General features: G+C 38.3%; 1 pseudogene; it reads left to right on the top strand.

Moving 5' to 3' along the window:
* The first annotated feature begins 12,086 nt into the window (after positions 1 to 12,086).
* On the top strand, positions 12,087 to 19,659 carry LOC101138495 (nucleolar and coiled-body phosphoprotein 1-like; annotated as a pseudogene).
* The last annotated feature ends 346 nt before the right edge of the window (positions 19,660 to 20,005 follow it).

Genomic DNA, 20,005 nt, shown 5'->3' with positions numbered 1-20,005 from the left:
AAAATATAACTCTCTGTACATTCACTAGAGGAGATTAACAGCAGACTTGACCAGGCGGCAGAAAGAATCAGCAAACCTGAAGACATTATTTGCAATTATCTGTTCAGAGGAACAAAGACAAAAAAAAAAAAAAAAAGAAGAGAAGAATAAACAGAGCCCAGTGTACTTACAGAACCCCACCAAGTTGAGCAAAATACAAATTACAAGAGTCCTTTATAGAAACAATTTAATTTTTTTATAGATTTTCTATTAAAAATGAGAGAAAAGAGAGTAGACGGAAGAAAGAAGAGAGAAAAGAGCAAGCAGTTTATTTGAAAAATTCATGGGTGAAAACCTCCCAAATTTAAGAAAAGAACTGAAGATACAAATCTAATAAGTTCAGCAAATAAAGTAGGATAAACGTGAAAAAGAGCCACACTGAGATATATTAAAATCAAATAGTTGAAAGTCAAAGACAAAGAGAGCATCTTGAAATAAGAAGAGAAAAGCAAGTCATCACATACAATGATCCTCAATACAATTATCAGCAGATTAGTGGCAAAAACCTTGCAGGCCAGAAGCCTGAGGATGATATATTTATTGTGCTGAAAACAAAACAAAGCAAAAATACCTGTCAACTGAGAATTCTGTGTCTATCAAAACTATTGTTAAAATGAGTGAGAAATTAATACATTTCCTATAACTAAAAGTTAACAGTTCATACACCAGACCCACCATACAAGAAATGCTGAAGAATTTTTTCAAGTTGAGACTGAGATGCTAGTCAGAAAATTAAACTTATGTAAAATATAGTTTCCTGCTAAAACTTAATACATCAACAAATATAAATCATCTCTTTGTCTTTGACTTTCAGCTGTTTGATTTTAATATATCTCAGTGTGGCTCTTTTTCGAGTTTATCCTACTTTATTTGCTGAACTTATTAGATTTGTATCTCCAGTTCTTTTCTTAAATTTGAGAGGTTTTCACCCATATTTTTTTTCAAATTAAGTGTTTGCTGCTTTCTGTCTTCTTTCTTCCCTCTACTCTCTTTTCTCTCATTTTTAATAGAAAATCTGTAAAAAATTAAATTGTTTCTGTAAAGGAGTCTTGTAATTTGTATTTTGCACAACTTAATGGGGTTCTATAAGTACACTGGGCTTTGTCTACTCTTCTCTTCTTCTTTTTTTGTCTTTGTTCCTCTGAACAGATAATCGCAAATAATGTCTTCAGGTTTGCTGATTCTTTCTGCTGCCTGATCAAGTCTGCTGTTAATCTTCTCTAGTGAATGTATAGAGAGTTATATTTTTCTTCTCTGGAATTTTTATTTGTGCATTATTATTATTTCTATGTCTTTGTTGATATTCTCCTTTTGTTCATATGTTATTCTTGTAAAATTTCCTTAGTTTTCTGTCTGTATGCTTCCTTAGCTATGTGAGCATACTTAATATTGCATTTTAGAGATCTTGTTTAGTAAGTCTAGTTTATTAATTTTTTTTGAATAGGCCATGTTTATCTGTTTCTTTGTATTTCTTGTAATCTTTTGTTGAAAATTGGGCATTTTAAAAGCAGCTCCCTCTCCTAGGGTTTGCAAACTGACTGTCTGCAGAAAAATACCTTCCATAATTACTCAGTGTGAATGCTTATGTTTTCTTAAGGCTTTTTCTGTGCATGTGTTTTCTCTGGACCTGTATGTTTCCTCAATTTTTCATATATATGTCTGTTTGAAATGTCTTAATTTTCCAAACAGTCTCACCCCTGCTTCTTTTTAGAGGCTTCAAATGTTTTATTGTATTCTTCTGCCTATAATCCTTTTGTTCCTATGTGCCCTCCTATCTGCATTTCCCTGTTTCTCATGCTCTATACTGCATTCTGTAATCTCCAACCTGATATTCAAATATGTCTTCATTCCCATCTGAGGTCAGAATGTTTTAAACAAGTTCTACTTTTACTTTTATTCTGAGAGATGAACTGGGTATTGGGCAGCTTCCTCCAAATTATGCTGTAACAAACTGGAAAGGAAATAGGACAAGGGAAGAAAAACACTATGAAATTTCCTACCATTTTGAGTGGTCCCCCCACCCCGCCCCATCTTGGTTGGGTGTTTGCTGTTTGGTTGCTGCAGATTCTTTACTTGTTCCTAGAGCTCCCACAAGACCATTTTCACCATTCTGTAGTTTACTTAGTGTTTCTATGGGGAAATAGCATCTAGAGCTTCTTAGTACACTGTCTTATTGATAGCTGTTTACTTAGGTATTTTCTGACCATGCATACTGCCCTGGATGCATGCCTGGATTTTTTATATACAGAGCTCTTCATAACCCTTTCACCCCCAGGTTTTCCTCCCAAGCTTTCAGCATGTTTATTGCTTTCAACAACTCTAATTTTTGCCTTATTCTGCAAGGTCTACATTGTCTTTTTAAGAAATACCTCTTCTCAGCTGCTTTGCTTTTCTGAGAAAGTTGTGAAAAAAGCAAACAAAAGCAAGTAATTTGGATCATTCCTTCAGGGAACTCATAAATTAGTTAGAACAGACAAACTCCATTTTTAGGGGAAGGTTTACCTTGCTCCCTCAGAAACCTGTATTAACATGGAAGCACAGGTTGTCATTCTCAGAATTGCTCTTCTCTTTGAAAGAATAGCAAGGTTGAAATAAAACATCACAAAACTCTGATATTTAAGTCTCCGTTTTTCTTGACTCAGCATTTGCTTGGGAAAGTTGATTTTAACAATTTTATTTATTTACTTATTTTTAATTTGTGTGTCAGTGTGTAAGTGGGGACAGGATCTTGGATGCCTCTACAATATCATCTTCAATTATATCACCGCCATGTTTACTTTTAATAGAAATGAATCTGTTTTATGAGAACCACTCACATAAAATATTTTATGTCTTTTAAAAATAATTTTAATTTTAAACTTAAGGTTTTACATGCTTTATTAAAGAAAAACTTTTTAACCCAAAATGGGAGAAATTATTTTTTTCTAAACTTCAAAATATATAGAAAATGTAGGTTTCTATGTTACTCACAATGATTCTCTCTACTTTATTTGTTCTTCTTACAAAGGCAGTGGTTCCCTCTTTTTTATTAATTACCTTCAAGTTATTAATTTGAAGTTGGTATCTATCAGATTAAGCTATTAGTAAGATTAATATGCCCTAATGGTGTGTTCTATGTACCTGGATTAAGTTTACCTAATTCAAGTTTATTATCTGTTTAGCTCTATCTCTTTATTATTTAGTATTGAATGTTTGCACAGCTGATATGAAACAATGAAAAAAAGCAGAGTTGAGTTGAGAGAATATAAAATTAAAAAGTTGTTTTAGGTCTTCCTTAAAAATACCTTCTAGCTTTATTTGAATATATAAAACACCAAACTCACAAATTATTTACCATTTTAATGTTTTTAATTACATTAAATAACAATTATTTTTATACAAAAATAGGATTAAAAAAATTCCTCTTCCTCAGAAATGAGTCAGACTCATCGCAATTACTGAGAATCTACCTATTTCTGCATAGTGAAAAGGGATAGGATCACTATTTATTTATTTATTTATTTATTTATTTATTTATTTATTTATTTTTTGAGACAAGGTCTCATTCTGTCGCCCAGGCTGGAGCGCAGTGGCGCCATCTCAGCTCACTGCAACCTCTGCCTCCTGGGTTCAAGCGATTCTCCCACCTCAGCCTCCCGAGTAGCTGGGACTACAAGCATGTCCCACCATACCTGGCTAATTTTTGTGTTTTTTGGTAGAGATGGTGTTTCAACCATGTTGGCCAGGCTGGTCTCCAACTCCTGAGGTCAAGCAATCCGCCTGCCTCGGCCTCCCAAAGTGCTGGGATTACAGGTAAGAGCCACCACGCCCAGACGATAGACACATTTTTAAATCTTGTTTGCAGTGTTACAGATAGCTTAAATTATGCAAAAGGAAAGTATCACCATAGGCAGCTGTCTCTTTTAGCAAAAGTATATCTTATTAGAAAATATATACTATAAAGTACAACTTCAACTCTCATTGGGCTCTCAATAAATGTTTCTAGAGTAAATATTCATCCAATTTTTTAAAAAGGAAAGAATTGTTAAAAGCCACATTGATATGGGTTATTAGAATGTCCATATACACAAGAACACATGTCTAATACATATGTGACCTAGATTCCTGATTTATCACTTGAAACTGTTTATTCAGGACAAAATTTCTGACTGCCATTTGAGGCTCAGTGCTTCTATTGGGAATAGGCCTGAGTTGAGTTGGGAGAGTATAAAATTAAAAAGTTGTTTTAGGTCTTCCTAAAACACATCTTTCCTTTTGCATAATTTCAGCACTTGTAGACTGACTTAACAAGTGCTGGACCTCAAACTGTTAATTCTTATTATACTGAATTACTCTGTTGCCTTTTACATTTGCATTTGTAACATTCTTTTGTGTATTTGTTTATTTATATTCTACCTTCTGCTGAGAATGCATCCAAACATCTTGCAAAGGCACATATAATATAGCTGTGCTTCTGTGGAGGCTTGGTTCCAAGAATAGGTGTTCCAAAAGACAAATAGTGGAAGCTTCCCATCTCTTAAGGTCTGGGTCCAGAAACTGACACAGCAGCATCCCATCGAATTCTATTGTTTGGGCCATCTTCATTTGCCACACTAAACTTTTAAGTAGAAGGGAAGACTGACCTGGATTGATATACCCTCACTCTCTTCCTCCGTCATCTCAGCAAAACAGAGGGACTACAGTTGGCTGCTTTACAATGATGGGCCCTTCCTCCAGCCTTGGACCACAGAAACCCTTTGGACTTTATGTTGTCACATTTTAAAATTCCTTCCCTTTGAGTTCCTTGTATTTCTTTACAAAATCCATCTCCTGCTCACCTAAAATTGACGGTCTCAGTCTCACTTAATAAGATTAAATTGTAAAATTAAGATGTTATAGCTGTAGGGAGAGAGGGTGGTATGAAATGCAATACGCCGTGTTTCTCCTAGGGAGTTGCTGGGCCTTATCAGCCACAAGCTGATTATGAATTTTAAATAGGCTTCTAATTGAGGACATTCCCCATTACACATTTACAGGTACATGTTCTTTTATGTTTTTTTTCCCAGTTTTATTGAGGTATAAATCACAGATTGCATATTTTGTCTATCCAAGATGTAAAGCATAATTATTTGATTCACACATATATTATACACTGATTACCATAATTAATTTAATTAACATTTTCATTGCTACACATAATTACTATAGTGTATGGGAGAGTGGTTAAGGAATACTTAAGGACTACTCTTAGTATTACTAACTGTAGTTGCCATTGTGCGTATTAGATCCTTACACTTACTCATCTTAAAACTAAAAGTCTGAACCCTTTCACTAACATCTTCCCATTTCCTCTAATCCCCACCTCCGGGCAACCACTATTTTGCATTCTGCTCCTGTGAGCTCATCTGTTAAAGATTCTACATATGATTAATATCATAGACTAGTTGTCTTTCTGTGTCTTATTTGTCTTACTTAACATAATTTTTTTTCAGGATTATCTACATTATTACAAATGGCAGGATTTTATTTTTAATGGTTAAATAATATTTGTGTGTGTGTGTGTGTGTGTATTCTTTATTCATTTGTGGACATTTCATTTATTTCCATATCTTAGTTATTATGAATAATAATGCTTCAATAAACATGGCAGTGAAGATTCTCTTGGGAATACTGATTTTAGTTTTTTTGAATATATACCCAGAAGAGGCATTACTGGATTAAATGGTGATTCTATTTTTAATTTTTCGAGGAACCTTCTTAGAGTTTTCCACTAATGTACTTTCCTAGTATACAGAGTTTCATTTCCCTCACATGCTTGCCAACATTTATCTTTTGTCTTACTGATAGTAGCCATTCTAACTGGAGTTAGGTGATATCTCACTGGGGTTTTGATTTGCATTTTCTGATGATTAATAAGGTTTAGCAATTTTTCACATACATGTATGTCTTCTATGCAAAAATGGTTATTCAGATCCTTGGCCCATTTTTAAAAATTGGGTTATTTGTTTTCTTGCTATTGAGTCGCATGTGTTCTTTACGTATTTTGGATATTAACTAATTGTCAGATATATGATTTGCAAATATTTTCTACCATGGCATAGATTGTCTCTTCACTCTATTAATTCTTTTACGCTGTTCAGAAGCTTTTTAGCTTGTTGTAATCCCATTTCTGTATTTTTTGCTTTTGCTGCCTGTGCTTTTGAGGTTATATCCAAAAATCATTGCCCAGAAAAATGTCATGGAACTTTTCCCCTGTGTTTTCTTCTAGGAATTTTATGACTTCAGGTTTTACATTTAAGTCTTTAATCCATTTCAAGTAAATGTTCGTCTATGGTGTAAAATATGTCCAATTTTATCATTCTGTATGTGGTTATCCAGTTTTCCCAACACAGTTTGTTAAGGGGACTGTCCTTTTTCCATCGTATATTTATCAATACACTTATATGTGTGGCTTATGTCTGGCCCTCTACTCTCTTCCATTGGTCTATGTATCTGTTTTTATCATTGGAGAATACTGTTTTTATTAGTATTGCTTTGCAGTATAATTGAAAATTCAAGCAGTATGATGCCTCCAGCTATTTATTTTGTCCAAGAATAAATGGGCTATTGGGATCTTTTGTGGTTCTTTATGAATTTTAAGATTTTTTCCCTATTTCTGTGAAAAATGCCATTGCAACTTTGAAAGAAATTGCATTGAATTTGTAGATTGCTTTGAGTATTATGAACATTTTAACAATATTTTCTAATTAATCACCATTCAATTTACAAATACAATTTAATCAAAAGCAAAAATGGACAATTTTAGTGGATTTTCAAGTACAAAAACTATTAAAATCTCATCTATTGACTGGAGGCAAAGAAAGCATGTTAAAATTCTTGTATTACAACCATGAATTTCAGGAGATTAGAAAAATGTTCAGTAGTTTCTGCTTTAATATAGAGAATGTCTATTAACATTTTTTGTTCTTAAGAAAAAAATTTTACATATGTAAGACAGAAGTTTATTTACTAAAAGTCCATTATGAGATATTACAATAAGCGTAAAAAGCAATTGTTCAATGTACAATAAAGTTGATTTTTGAAATCCTAGGTTTACAAGACCGAGAAAATGAAAAGAGGCAGGAGCTTCTGTAATAAGATGTGAAAGATCAAGTTGATTTGGATATTGGATGTAGGGCCCAGGAGCTTCAGGCAGTGACTGCTGTGGGAAGTCTGCCTTTGTCTAGAAGGGAGGCAAATGGGTTCATTGTACCAAGGCTATGATCATTACCATTTTTTTCTAAAATCCTGAAAATTTTCTTATAAAAAACAGGTTCTTAAAATTTACTTAATGGGGAAAAAAGGAATCTTGGGAGGGACTAAGAACTAATGATTTTGTCTCTAAAAATAAATCCCACTTTTGAATGTGGCAGTCTGGGAGGAGACAGATCTGCTCACACATGCTTGGAGCAACAGGCTTGAGCAAGAGGATCACAAGCCCGCCCCTTCCCCATTCGGGCCGAAGCCACAGGGTTTTCTATCACAATTCTGGGAACCCCCCCAAGTCAGAGTCGCAGCATGGTGGGCACACTGAAGCCATCATTTCACATCAGACCCAAAGGCATATCAGTTCTCTCTGCGGCACTCAGAAAGATGACATAATGCATTTGCTGAGGGCTCACATGTCTGTCGAAAGATGATCCATGGGGGTAAAAACTAGGACAATAAAATTCTACAGAATGGTTCTGCATCTCCGGGTACCTAGGGATTAAAGGAAATACTGGAAATGAAATGGGAAAAATAATAGTCAAATAAAGAGAACCAAACAAATAATTGTCTTTTTCTGTCACAGGCTCTTCATGCTGGGAATTCTCAGTAATAGTCAAGCTGAATTTCAGATATAAACTGTGAAGCCAACATGGGGTGTCTGTGATTTAGGCCAGTGCTATGTTCAAAGCATGGCCTGTGGACCAGCATCATCATCATCATGTGGAAGCATATTAGAGATCCAGATTCTTGGGTCCCATCCCAGACCTACTGAATCGGAACCTGTGGGTGTGGGGTCCAGCAGTCTGTGTTTTACCAGCTCTCCAGATGATTCTCAAGCACTCCATACTTTGAGAAGCCCCACTTCAGACTGTGGATAAAAGAAAAATAATAACATAGAAAGACATTTGGTTTACTAAGGCTTAACTCTAAAAACTACATACTAAAATGAAGCATATTTCATGTGTCATTTAGGTGTTTAGATAATAGCCCAGAGTTTGATAGGAGTTGAATAAACGGTAATCAATGAAGCTTGACAGATTAACAGATCAGTTACTAAAATATTTGTCCCCGAGTTACTGATGGCATAGTCTAGATTTTAGAAAATGCTGCTGAACAAGTGAATCAGTTTATATTTTTAGGTTCTAGTTCCTGAAATGGATAGGGATTCATTAAGAGCTGCTAAATGCCACCGTGTCCACCCAATCGTATGCTAGGAGAATATACCATTCCTATTTTGAAATGTAGGTTTTATTATTCAGGTTTGGTGTGGTCAATAGATTAGGAGACAGTTGCCATTCGGAGGATAGGTACTCACAATTGCCAACAGGAGGGACATGCAACTTCATGTAGGGCCACATGAAGGAAACACCAGAGTAAGTCAGGGTATGGAGAAAAGAGAGAGAAAGCACGGATTTATAGTCTTTATTGTTGTTTCTGTGGCAAAGAGCAGGAGAGGCAGTATAAGAAAGCTAAGCAGGCTTAGAATTGGATAGTTTGAATAATTTTGGCAAAGTCTGGCCTACAGCGTTGATCCCTACTTGTCCAGAACCTAGACCTGGGCAGGGGAATAGTGTCACAGACTGCAGGAAACTGATAAAAAGAGGTGGACAGGATATGGTCTTGTGACTGATCAGTTTACTTATAAAAAAATTCTTGCAAGCAAATTGTTTGCTGTCTTTGGGAATTAGGTAACTCTTGAGGAGGCATTTCTTTCCCTAGTCCAAAAAGGCCCCAAGATGTCAAAGCATCATAAAATACAGAAAAAAAAATTAAAACATGATTAATACAATCCCCTACTCTGTGGAACAACTATAATGTATTTCTACTGTGGAAAGTTAATAAATATATTAACAACTCCACATGTTCCAAACTCTATCTCTCTAGTTTTGAAAAACGTGAGCATGCAAGATTCAGCCTTGCGTCCCCAAGGCCTCATACCATGAGATACAGAGTAACTGCTTGATAGTTGTCTGATGAAATTCCTGAGGAAATTCCTTCTTCAGTTTCCAATTTTTAAAATTTTGTTTAACAATTACTTATTGAGCACCTAATATATACCATATTAACTGAGCATTTCATGGCCCCTTAAGTATAGCCATATATTATGTCAACTTCCCAGACATAATATACAAGCAAAACACAAGCAGCAAATCTAAATTATCAAATATTGTTGCACTCACATTGCTGATTTAAAAATTGAGATTTAGGGCTGGGCATGGTGGCTCACACCTGTAATCCCAGCACTTCAGGAGGCCGAGGCGAGTGGATCACATGGTCAGGAGATCGAGACCATCCTGGCTAACACGGTGAAACCCTGTCTGTACTAAAAATACAAAAAATTAGCCAGGCGTGGTAGCACGCGCCTGTAGTCCCAGCTATTCGGGAGGCTGAGGCAGGAGAATTGCTTGAACCCAGGAGGTGGAGGTTGCAGTGAGCCGAGATCGCACCACTGCACTCCAGCCCGGGTGACAGAGTGAGATTCCGCCTCCAACAAAACAAAAAAACAAACAAAAAAATTTGAGGTTTAGATAGGGAAAAATTAATAATTATGTTTGGCTACTTTTTTGGAAGGGAATGGGGGTCTCATTTTATTGCCGAGGCTGACTTTGAACTCCTGTGGTCAAATGATCCTCCTATCTCAGCTTCCAAAGTAGCTGGGACTACAGGTGTACACCATCACACCCAGCTACTTTTAACTTCTAACCTAACTTAGTTTTTCCTGGCTTTCCTGCTACATGTTTATTTTACATAAGTTGGTGTCTAATTAGAAATTTATTGTCCTGTGATTAGAAATACAATTCTGGGAGTAATGGTGCTGACTGTCTTGGAATTGCTGTCCGGACACAAAATCAAATCTGCCTGCCTAAGAACAGACCTAGAAAAAGAACTGATTCCCATATTCCACACCTATAGAAGCAGACAGGTGATCACTCCCATATGTCATTCAAGCAATGGAAAACGTGGTGAGGAGTCCAATAATTCAATGGGGAGATAGAGAATTAATTAAAAAACATCCTTTATTGTTCAGAATTTGGGTAATAATGGGCCAATGCACTGCGATCAATGCTCTTCCGTAATATTTTGCACCTTGCTTTCTAGCGGAGCCATCTAATTAGAGAAGCCATTTAATTCTGTGTTTCACCTGAAGCTTTGGGTGTCAATAAATGCTTTGCTATCCCATGTAATAATAAGTGCCATAATAATTATTATTTACTTCCTAGATTCCGGGTATACACAGACCAGTACATTTACGGCCTACTCCAGATAGTGCTTTTGTATTAGTTTTACATTTGTTACTGATGGCAAGTCAATCTTTATTTAAAACAAAAAATATGAAGAAAGACATACGAGGAGTATCTTTGATGACCATTTTGAAGAATTCATTTACAGAGAAGAAGTTCAAAAGTCTCGTTTAATTACAAAGATCAAAGTAGGTCAATTTTGCAGGCCAAGTCATGCCAGCAAGCCTCCTGCTCAGACGAAACATAATTTCAAAATTCAAAATTTGTATTTCAAGTGTACCAGATAAGATGGCTTTTTATTCTTTTTAAAAGCTTGATATTTGGAGGTTGGTCCAAAATGGCTTACTAGAAGCAGCTAGTGTGTAGCGATCTCATGAAGAGGAAACATAATGGTGAGTAAATACTAGCTCTTCAAGGGAATCATCTGAGACCGTGTCAGGATTTACCAAAGAAGCAAGGCATCCACAGAGAACAGAAAGGACTGAAGCTGGGCAGCCACCCGCCCAGGACTAGTGCGCACCAGTGAGAAACTCCCTACCATGGGGAAAAGGTGAGTGAGGGAGAGTGCCCGGGAGATTCACACTTCCAACAGGGACCTTTGCAACCCTGGGCATGGCAGAATCCCCCTAACTCCAGCCCCGGGCCTCTAGACCAACACAGAGAGCTGCTGGGAGTCTTTGCAGAGGTGCTGCTCAAGCCCACATGGAGCCCCACAGGTCCTGGATCCCTGAGCAGCCCAGTTTAGTGCAATAATCCTGCTAGAGGCTGCAGCCATAGTGTCGTCAGAAGGCTGTGCTCCTCCTCCACAGGCAAAGTTCCCATCAGGGCTTCCAGCACAGCAACTCCGCCCCAGCCTGAACTCTTCAGACAGGCACCGCTCTGCCCTTCTCTTGGAACTACTCAGTTTGTAAACCATGTGACTCACCCCACCCACCCTCACTGCTCTAAGCCAGGCAAGCCTCAGCTTGGGCTTCCAGTGCAGGGACCTTGCCCCCACCTGAACACCGTGGTGGATCGTGGCTCTGCTTTCATCAGGGGAAAACTCCTAGTGGTAACAGAATATGCTTGGCATCTTTGCATGCCTGCAGCTGTGAAGTTCAGCATTATTTGGGTGGGAGGGAAGTGCAAGTGTGCCATGTGCCCAACAGCTGCCAGTCTCCGTTGCCCCAGCTGAGGGGTCCTGCCCTCTCCAGTGAAAGGCTCACAGCACAGCTCTCTTGTCCCCATTGAACAGTTCACCTATGGCCCAGAGCCCTTATGAAAACCCAACTCTGACACGCCTGTAATGTTCCCTCAGGCTCTCGCCACTGAAGCATTCTACCTACCCTGCCTAAGAGTTTGCCTGGTGACCTAGGGACCAGCCCACTCCATCACAGCCAGCACCTGAATTCTGGGCTACCCTGACTCCGGTCCTGCCCCTTAGGAGTCACACATGCTGTCCAGTAGGCCATCTAGGGGCTTGGGAGCTGGGGAACTACATACCCTGTTCCAACTTTTCTGGCACCTGACCACTTCCCCCAGGGCCTAAGCTCAGGCCGATCCAACCAGCTGACAACACCATGACCAACACCCACTGACATGGGCCCCAAAGTGGCACCACCACAACAAATACGTACATGCACAAGCCCAAAGGTGGTGTCTCCTGTTTACAGGAAGCAGCAGTACTGCCACGTCAGAGAACAGATGAGCCTTAAAGCTGTCTGTATCAGGTTGAGTGACAAGGTTATGACCTGAAACTGCTCCCACGGAGAGTTGCAAAACAAGTGTTCCCCCGTGGCTGTCAACCACATTGCAGTCTGGAGATAGACTAGAGTGTGCATCTGAACTAGGAGTCATGAGCCCTGAAACAGGGGTGTGATAAGGAAACAAATCACATTTCTGCTTATTTAGGAGAAAGAGCCAGTACAGCCCCCTCACCTCCCTGCAGAGACCTCAACACACTTCACCAGGGGCTCCTCCCAGCCACCCCTATTAACACTGGTGCCTGCACTCATCATTGGGATATTCGTGGACAAGCCAGGGCCCCCAGATCTGCTCAGCGGTGTCCCACCAACCCTGCAGAAGAGGACCGGACAGCCCACTGTAGAGACCTTGCATGATTTCTGAAAATTATGTATGAAATTATTATTTTTGCTCCTTTAATAATAAGTTGTTTTCCGCCTGTAGCTTTTTTGAAATTTTCTGTTTATATGATTTAATTTGAATATAATACAGGTAGGCTTAAAGGTTTTGGTCTTTAATTTGATTGGTGTTTTCTGAGCTTACTTGATCTGTTTGTTACTTAGATTTGATATACTTGTTATTAATTTTGGGAAAGTCATTCTGGCTTCAAATATATATATATTTTCCGTTTCTTCATCTCTTTCTTCTCTCTCAATCTTTCCACTATTCATATGTTACAATTTTTTAATTTTCCTACAGTTTTTAGATACTCCATTCTATTTTTTTCTTATTTTTTTCCTCTTTGTTGTTTAGTGTGAGAAATTTCTATTGAGTTCTTCAAGCTTAGTAATTCTTTTTGTTGTGTTGTTGTCTCCAGTCTGTTGCTGAATCTATCAAATGCATTTTTATTTCTGTTATTTACTTTTTAAAAATTTCTATTTTCTTTTCAATTATAGAGTTTTCACTTTTCTGCTAAGTTACAATTTGTTTCTGCACATTTTCAAACATTTTTCATTACAGTCTTTATTGTATTAATTATAGTCATTTAAAATTTTTAGTATACTAATTCCAACATTGCTATCATTATATGAGTCTAGTTCTGAGGCTTGTCTTTCAAGCTGCGTTTTTTTCTCCCTTAGTGTGCTTTGTAACTTTGTGTTGCAAACCAGATGTGGTGTACTGTGTAAAGGGAGCTGAAGTAAATAGACCTTAAAAGTGAAGCCTTATGTTATATCTGACTAGAGGTTAAGCTGTATTTAGTGTTTCCTATTGTCAGAGGTGTGAATAAAAAGTGACCGAGGCGGGTCTCAATCAATAGGGGTTTATTTAACCAAGATTGAGAGTGCGCATGGGAAATAATTCAAGTTGCAGGAGCGTTTTTGACCCATACTTTTCCTAAAAGGGATATTGGCCACTTCTGTTTTTAAAGAGGAAAAGGCATGCAGGAGCAGAAAAAAGGAGATGAAGGGTGAGCAGGGAGACAGATAGTTGCATTCTTATGAAACTCTGATTAGCCTCAGTAAGTCTACACTTTATATGTAAAAAGGGGAGTAGAGGAAAAGGTCAATTATGCATTATCTCTTGCTCAGTAAATCTGCATTTTACATAAGATAAAGTAAACAAGTGAAAAGAGGAAATAGAGAAAATGAGATTATGATACAGGGTTGTAAAATTGCAGATATCTGTTTGGGAACAAAAGGAAATCACCATAGGTGACTCAGTTTCTAAGCTTTTAACTTTCCCTTTGGCTAAGTGAGTTTGGGGTCCTGAGATTCTATTATCTTTCATATTTCCTCCTATGCTTCAAAATCCTTGGAAGAAAACATCACTTAAAAAGTGAGTCTCTGGTTATTGTTTCATTAATTCCCTTGTTGTTGATGATTTATTACTTGAAAGTTAGTTCCCACATATTTAGGAAGGCTCATTACCAAGAAGTTGTAAAGTCTTGTGTCCAGCAGAGAAAAATGGTGACAAAAAAAGAAAGAAAAAGAAGGGAAAAAACAAGGTCAAATTATATTATAGCAACAAACAGAAAGTAATCCTGGAAACTGATTCAGGCTATACCACCACCTTCTCAATCCAAGCAGTTATTTAGGCAATCATTATTTTAACTCTTTTAGTTGTACATTGACTCTGTTGTATGTCTGGAGCAGTCTACATATTAGTTTCTTTTAGTCTTAGAAGCATTTTCAAATTTCAGCAGCAACCTTATAGATTTTTCTGGACTGTAGTTTTAATCAGGTGTTTAAAAGAATTTTTTGAGGAATCCATGCATCAGTAGGCAGGCACAAAAGTGTTGGATATCTCTGTCTGTCTGTCTGTCTATCTATCTATCTATCTATCTATCTATCTATCTATCTATATCTATCTAGCCAGCGGGGTAGCTAGCTATAATTTTACAATATTTTTTTCTCTCTAGGTCCCCCATTTCTACAAAAGACAAATCATAGTGGGACAAATTTATTTGCAAAACAAGTTTAAGAAGATTTATACTTGACCAATGATTTGCATAAAGTGCTACAGGAATAATTATTGGCCATATAGGCTCTTTTAACTTAGCTTTGCTGGAAATTTCTTAAATAATGAATTTCAGTTTAGACTTGTTAAATGCCTCTTCAGCTTAGCCAAGCCAGTGATTTTTCTGTACCTGCAGATGTCCACGAACTGGGGACATTTCTCCCATCTCAAGTTACCAAAATTGCCTGGGTTTCTTGACTCTGTCAAAAAGTGACATTTTTACTTATAACAGGTCAGAAACTTGTAAAGGAATCACATAGAAAAAGATATCAGGCCAGTCTTTCTAAGGGTATTTTACTGTCTCTCTCTAAAGTCAACCTCCACCCCTCAAAGCAGTCTGGTCATATCTGAAAACATGCCATTCCAGAGAAAACCTTGGTAAAGTAGCCAGTGTCTCCAACTGTGTCTGTTAACAAAAGAAAACAGATTTTTTTTTTTTTTTTTTTTTTTTGAGACAGAGTCTCACTCTGTCGCCCAGGCTGGAGTGCAGCGGCATGATCTTGGCTCACTGCAACCTCTGCCTCCCAGGTTCAAGCAATTCTCCTGCCTCAGTCTCCTGAGTAGCTGGGATTACAGGTGCATGCCACCACACCTGGCTAATTTTTGTACTTTTAGTAGAGATAGGGTTTCACCATGTTGGTCAGGCTGATCTCGAACTCCTGACCTCATGATCCACCTGCCTCGGCCTCCCAAAGTGCTGGGATTTCCAGGTGTGAGTCACCGCGCCCAGCCAGGAAAACAAATTCTTATTGAATATATGCAAATAACTATATTGTTGTAAAATAAGAAAACTTGCAAATAGTTTCCCAATTCTGGAGAAATCAGGTACAAAGAAATATGCTTTAACTTTTGCTCACAAGAATATATATACTTTTTCAATTTGTGGTCAGCTATAAATAGCTTAACAGGAAAAGTTTTCTTAACTCTGGAAAGAAACACAAAAAGAATCGGCAATGTTTCCAACCAAAAAGTTATTTAAAAACTTTCTGGTATTTACTAGTTTAGTCCCATGCAATTAACTCCTGTGTTACATGATATTGGGCCAACAGGCCTCATGAACACATCAGCTCTCCAATGAGAGTCCTGGAAGTTTTCTCTCTAGTCGAGACACACAAACCCTTTAACATTATCAGAAACCTGCATTGAAGAGCATCACAGTGCTTTTCATGAACTTTCCTAAAGAAGCTTTTGGACTGTAGCAGACCACAAACTGATTTTTTTTAGAAAAATCAAAGTAAAACAACAATTGTGTGTGCACAACAAAAATATTAGAACAGCTGTTGTTGAAGACACAATTAACAAGGAAATTTGGTTATTGCTCTGGAATACAGCAATTACAATAATAGTCATAATTATTACTGATAACATTAAGACATCAGAATTATAGAAATCTCATACAATTTGGAACACATTAATAGCACATTTATATAAACTATAACTCAAAGAAAGTTAAACATCATTTCATATTTGATAAAGCGTCCTGTATAATTTTAATACAACACATAAGCGAAATATGTCTCTCTTGAATGTTAGGGATCCTAACATCCAAAGCTAAAGGCTGAATTTAGAATATGATTTTGCAAAGTTTGTCAAATATCAAAGATTTAAAACATCTGATGTCACAAAATAGGATCATAGGTCACTGTAAAGTAACTCATTTAGCCATTTAGCCAAAGTGATAATTCAAAGATTTCCAAAAGCAAAAACCTTTACTCTTTAATAGAGAGGAGACTCCAATTTCCAAACCATAAGACATAATAAAAACAGCTTGATGCCAGTTTAATCTGTCTCTCTCTCTCCCCTCTTTCTCTGCAGTTTACTCAAAAGGTAAAAAGAAATATTTCACTGTCTTTTAATACTACATGAAAATCTTTTTCAAAAGAGAAAACTAAATTTTACCTTTGCATTAGTGTATTATTAACACTGAAGTTAATTTTAATAAAATTTTATAAACAAATATATCTAATCTCAATCAGTGTGATCATAAGGTAAGATTTCCGTAAGACTTTTATAAGTTTTTATTTATTTTTTATTGAAGAACAGATCAATTTTACAGGAAAACCTTGTTATTCTGACACAGGGGCACACAGACTCTGGTGCTGTGTAAGTGTGATTTTGACATTAATGTTCAGTTTATAGGAAAACTAAATAATCCCCTTTAAATTGTAGCCAACTTGATGACACACAGAACTCCTGTCACAAGATCAATTTTTCATAAACCTTCTACAAATTGCTTAAGCCTTCAGTTTTGTTCTATCACTTTACTTTAGGACAAAATTTACTTTCTTTTCCAACTTTCTGCATCTGTTTAATTTTAGCCATTATGTCTTATTAGTTTAATTTACAATTCTTAAACTCTCTAAACTAGGCAAAATTGCTTTCTCTCTAAGAGAAACCACATTCGTATGCCTTTTTATAACACTTTTATAAAAATCCCAAAACGCATTGTACGTTTTGTGTGCACAATGCATATAGAATTTTCCCTGTATCTAGTAGTTTTAATGACATGTATTAATGACAATGTTAACTCTTAGTGGCCTTTATTTTTAGTGAAAAATTTAAGAGGTAAACAATTTTAGTTATGTATTAGATGCAGAGACCAAGGCAAACAATGCTTGAAGCTAAGTCTTGTCATGGCCCCCAAAGGCTGAAATCTAAAGACATAAGTTTATAGACAAGTTAAGCAAGTAGAAACATAGACAGAAGCATATCTTATAGATTGTAAGATTTTTATTTGCTAGTCTTCAAATAGTTTGTCTCCCACACTTTAGACTGTCAATCTCTTGATTACCCGCTGTGTTGCCCTAAATAATTGTTAAGTAGGCAACTTAAAAATAGCACCAATAGACAATGGTAGTCACATGTATTGCCCAGAGGATGGCAGACACTGGCTTTTGTGGTTCCCACAGACCTGTATCCCCTTGTGCTCGACTTCCTGTGTGATAGCCAATATATTCGCCAAACCCACAGGAGCTACACAGCAGGATGCCAATGCCTCTTCCCTCTTGGATGTCTATAGCTTCTGTCTCAAGTCTGCTAAGGCCCCAAAGCAAAAGTTCCAGGCAAATAAATAGATCAGTGACTATGAAAGCCAAGAAGAAAGCTTCATCCAGTGACAGTAGTGAGGACAGCAGCAAGGAGGAGGAAGAAGCTCAAGGGCCTCCAGGTAAGAAGGCTGTGAGCAAGTTTGTCTCAGCCTCCTGGAAAGGCTATCGCCAAAGCATCAGAGAGCACCAGCAGTGAAGCATCCAGTGATGATGAGGAGGACAACAAAAAGAAAAAGTCTGTCCAGAAGGGAGTTAAGCCCCAAGCCAAGACAGCCAAAGCTCCTCTTAAGAAGGCTAAGAGCTCTGATTCTGATTCTGATTCTGATTCTGACTCAAGCTCTGAGGATGAGCCACCAAAGAAACAGAAACCAAAGACATCTGTAGCAGCTAAAGCTCAGGCTAAAGTCCCAGCCACACCAGGTACTCCAGCTCAAGCAGCACCTAAAGTAGCCAATGGCAAAGCAGCTAGCTGCAACAGCAGCAGCAGCAGCAGCAGCAGCAGCAGTGGTGACTCAAAGGAAGAGATGGAAGCAGCCATCCCCAAGAAGACTGTATCTTAAAAGCAAGTTGTGATCAAGGTCCCAGTGAAAGCAGCTGCCACCCCTACCCAAAAATTCCGGCAGTGAGACTCCTCCGGTGAGGAGGAAGAGTAGTAGGAAAAGAAAGAAAGAAAGAAAGAAAAAACCCCCAGGTCCCTAAAGTTCAGTGCCCCCCTCCTGCTCCCCCATCAAAGAAGTCCTTGGGAATCCAGGCTCCCAAGAAAGCTGTGGAGAAGAAACAGCCTTCCGAAAGCAGCGAAGACAGCAGCGACGAGTCTGATTCAAGTTTGGAGGAAGAGGATGAACTTGCTAAGTCAGTCATCTCTAAAGCAAATACTAAACAACCTCCAGCAAAGAAAGCAGCAGAGAGCTCTTCAGACAGCTCATATTCCAACAGTTCCGAGGATGATGAAGCTCCTTCCAAGCTAGCCAGTACCAGCAAGAATTCCTCAAATAAGCCAGCTGCCACTACCAAGTCACCTGCAGCGGAGCCAGCTGCAACTCTCAAGCAACCGGCAAGCAGTGGCCAGAAGCCTCTGATGAGAAAGGCTGACAGCAGCTCCAGTGAGAAAGAGAGCAGTTCCAGTGAGGAGGAGAAGACAAAGATGACTGTGGCCCCCCTTAAGCCCAAGGTAAGTGACAAAGCAGCTCCATATCTGCCTGTCAAGCAGGCTCCTGAGGGTGGTAAGGACAGCAGCTCTCATTCAGACAGCTCCAGCAGTGAGGAGGAGGAGGAGGAAGAGAAGACATCTAAATCCCCAGTTAAGAAGAAGTTGCAGAAGGCAGCAGGAGGGACAGCCCCTTCCAAGCCAGCGTCCACAAAGAAAGGAAAGGTCAAGAGCAGCAGCAATTCTTCCTCTGATGACTCCAGTGAGGAAGAGGAAGCGAAGCCCAAGGGCAAGGACTCTCCAAGACCACAAGTCCCCAAGGCCAATGGCACCTCTGCACTGACTGCCCAGAATGGAAAAGCAGCTAAGAACAGCGAGGAGGAGGAAGAGGAGGAAGACGAAAAGAAAAAGGCAGCAGTGGTAGTTTCCAAGTTGGGTTCAGGAAAGAAGTGGAAGCAGCTGAGACTGCCAAAGAGGCAGAGACTCCTCCAGCCAAGAAAATAAAGCTTCAGACCGCTAACACATTTCCAAAAAGGAAGAAAGAAGAAAAAAGGGCATGATCCACATTCTTAAGGGTCAGGGAGGAGGAAATTCAGGTGGCAGACAACTCCATTGATGCCAACTGAGGTGCAGCCAGAGACTGGGGGAACGAGCCAAAGAGGTTTTGAGGTTCACCAAAGGCAAATCCTTCTGGTATGAGAAAACCAAGAAGCAGGGCATCTCCTGGGGAGGCTCAATCTCTGTCCAGGTCAATTCTATTAATTTTGACAGTGAGTGACTTGGGATATCTTTGCTGAAGCAGGGGCGAAGATCTGAGACCACTCACTTTCTCCAGTGGACCAGGGAGCCCTCATCTCTATAGGCAAGGGTCTTGATGAGGACAGAATTTGAGAGTAGGTCCTAAGACTTTGAAATGTAACGTCCTCTGTGGTCCTCTTCTGTATTCCTAGTTTTATACGACTTGTTTTTGAGTGTTGAGTATCAGGGATAAAATGAGGGGAATGTTATTTTTAAAGAAAATTTATTTTCATTGTCTCCTTCTTCCTGTTCTGTGGAAGTCTTCATACTGAGAAATTTGAATATTTTATATTAAATCATTTCCTTTTGATTTTTGTTGTGGTTTT

Source organism: Gorilla gorilla, chromosome X (assembly GCF_029281585.2).
Source record: "Gorilla gorilla gorilla isolate KB3781 chromosome X, NHGRI_mGorGor1-v2.1_pri, whole genome shotgun sequence".
NCBI lineage: Eukaryota > Metazoa > Chordata > Mammalia > Primates > Hominidae > Gorilla > Gorilla gorilla.
Note: the sequence above shows the minus strand (reverse complement) of the source record. Positions and strands in the feature narration are given on the sequence as shown.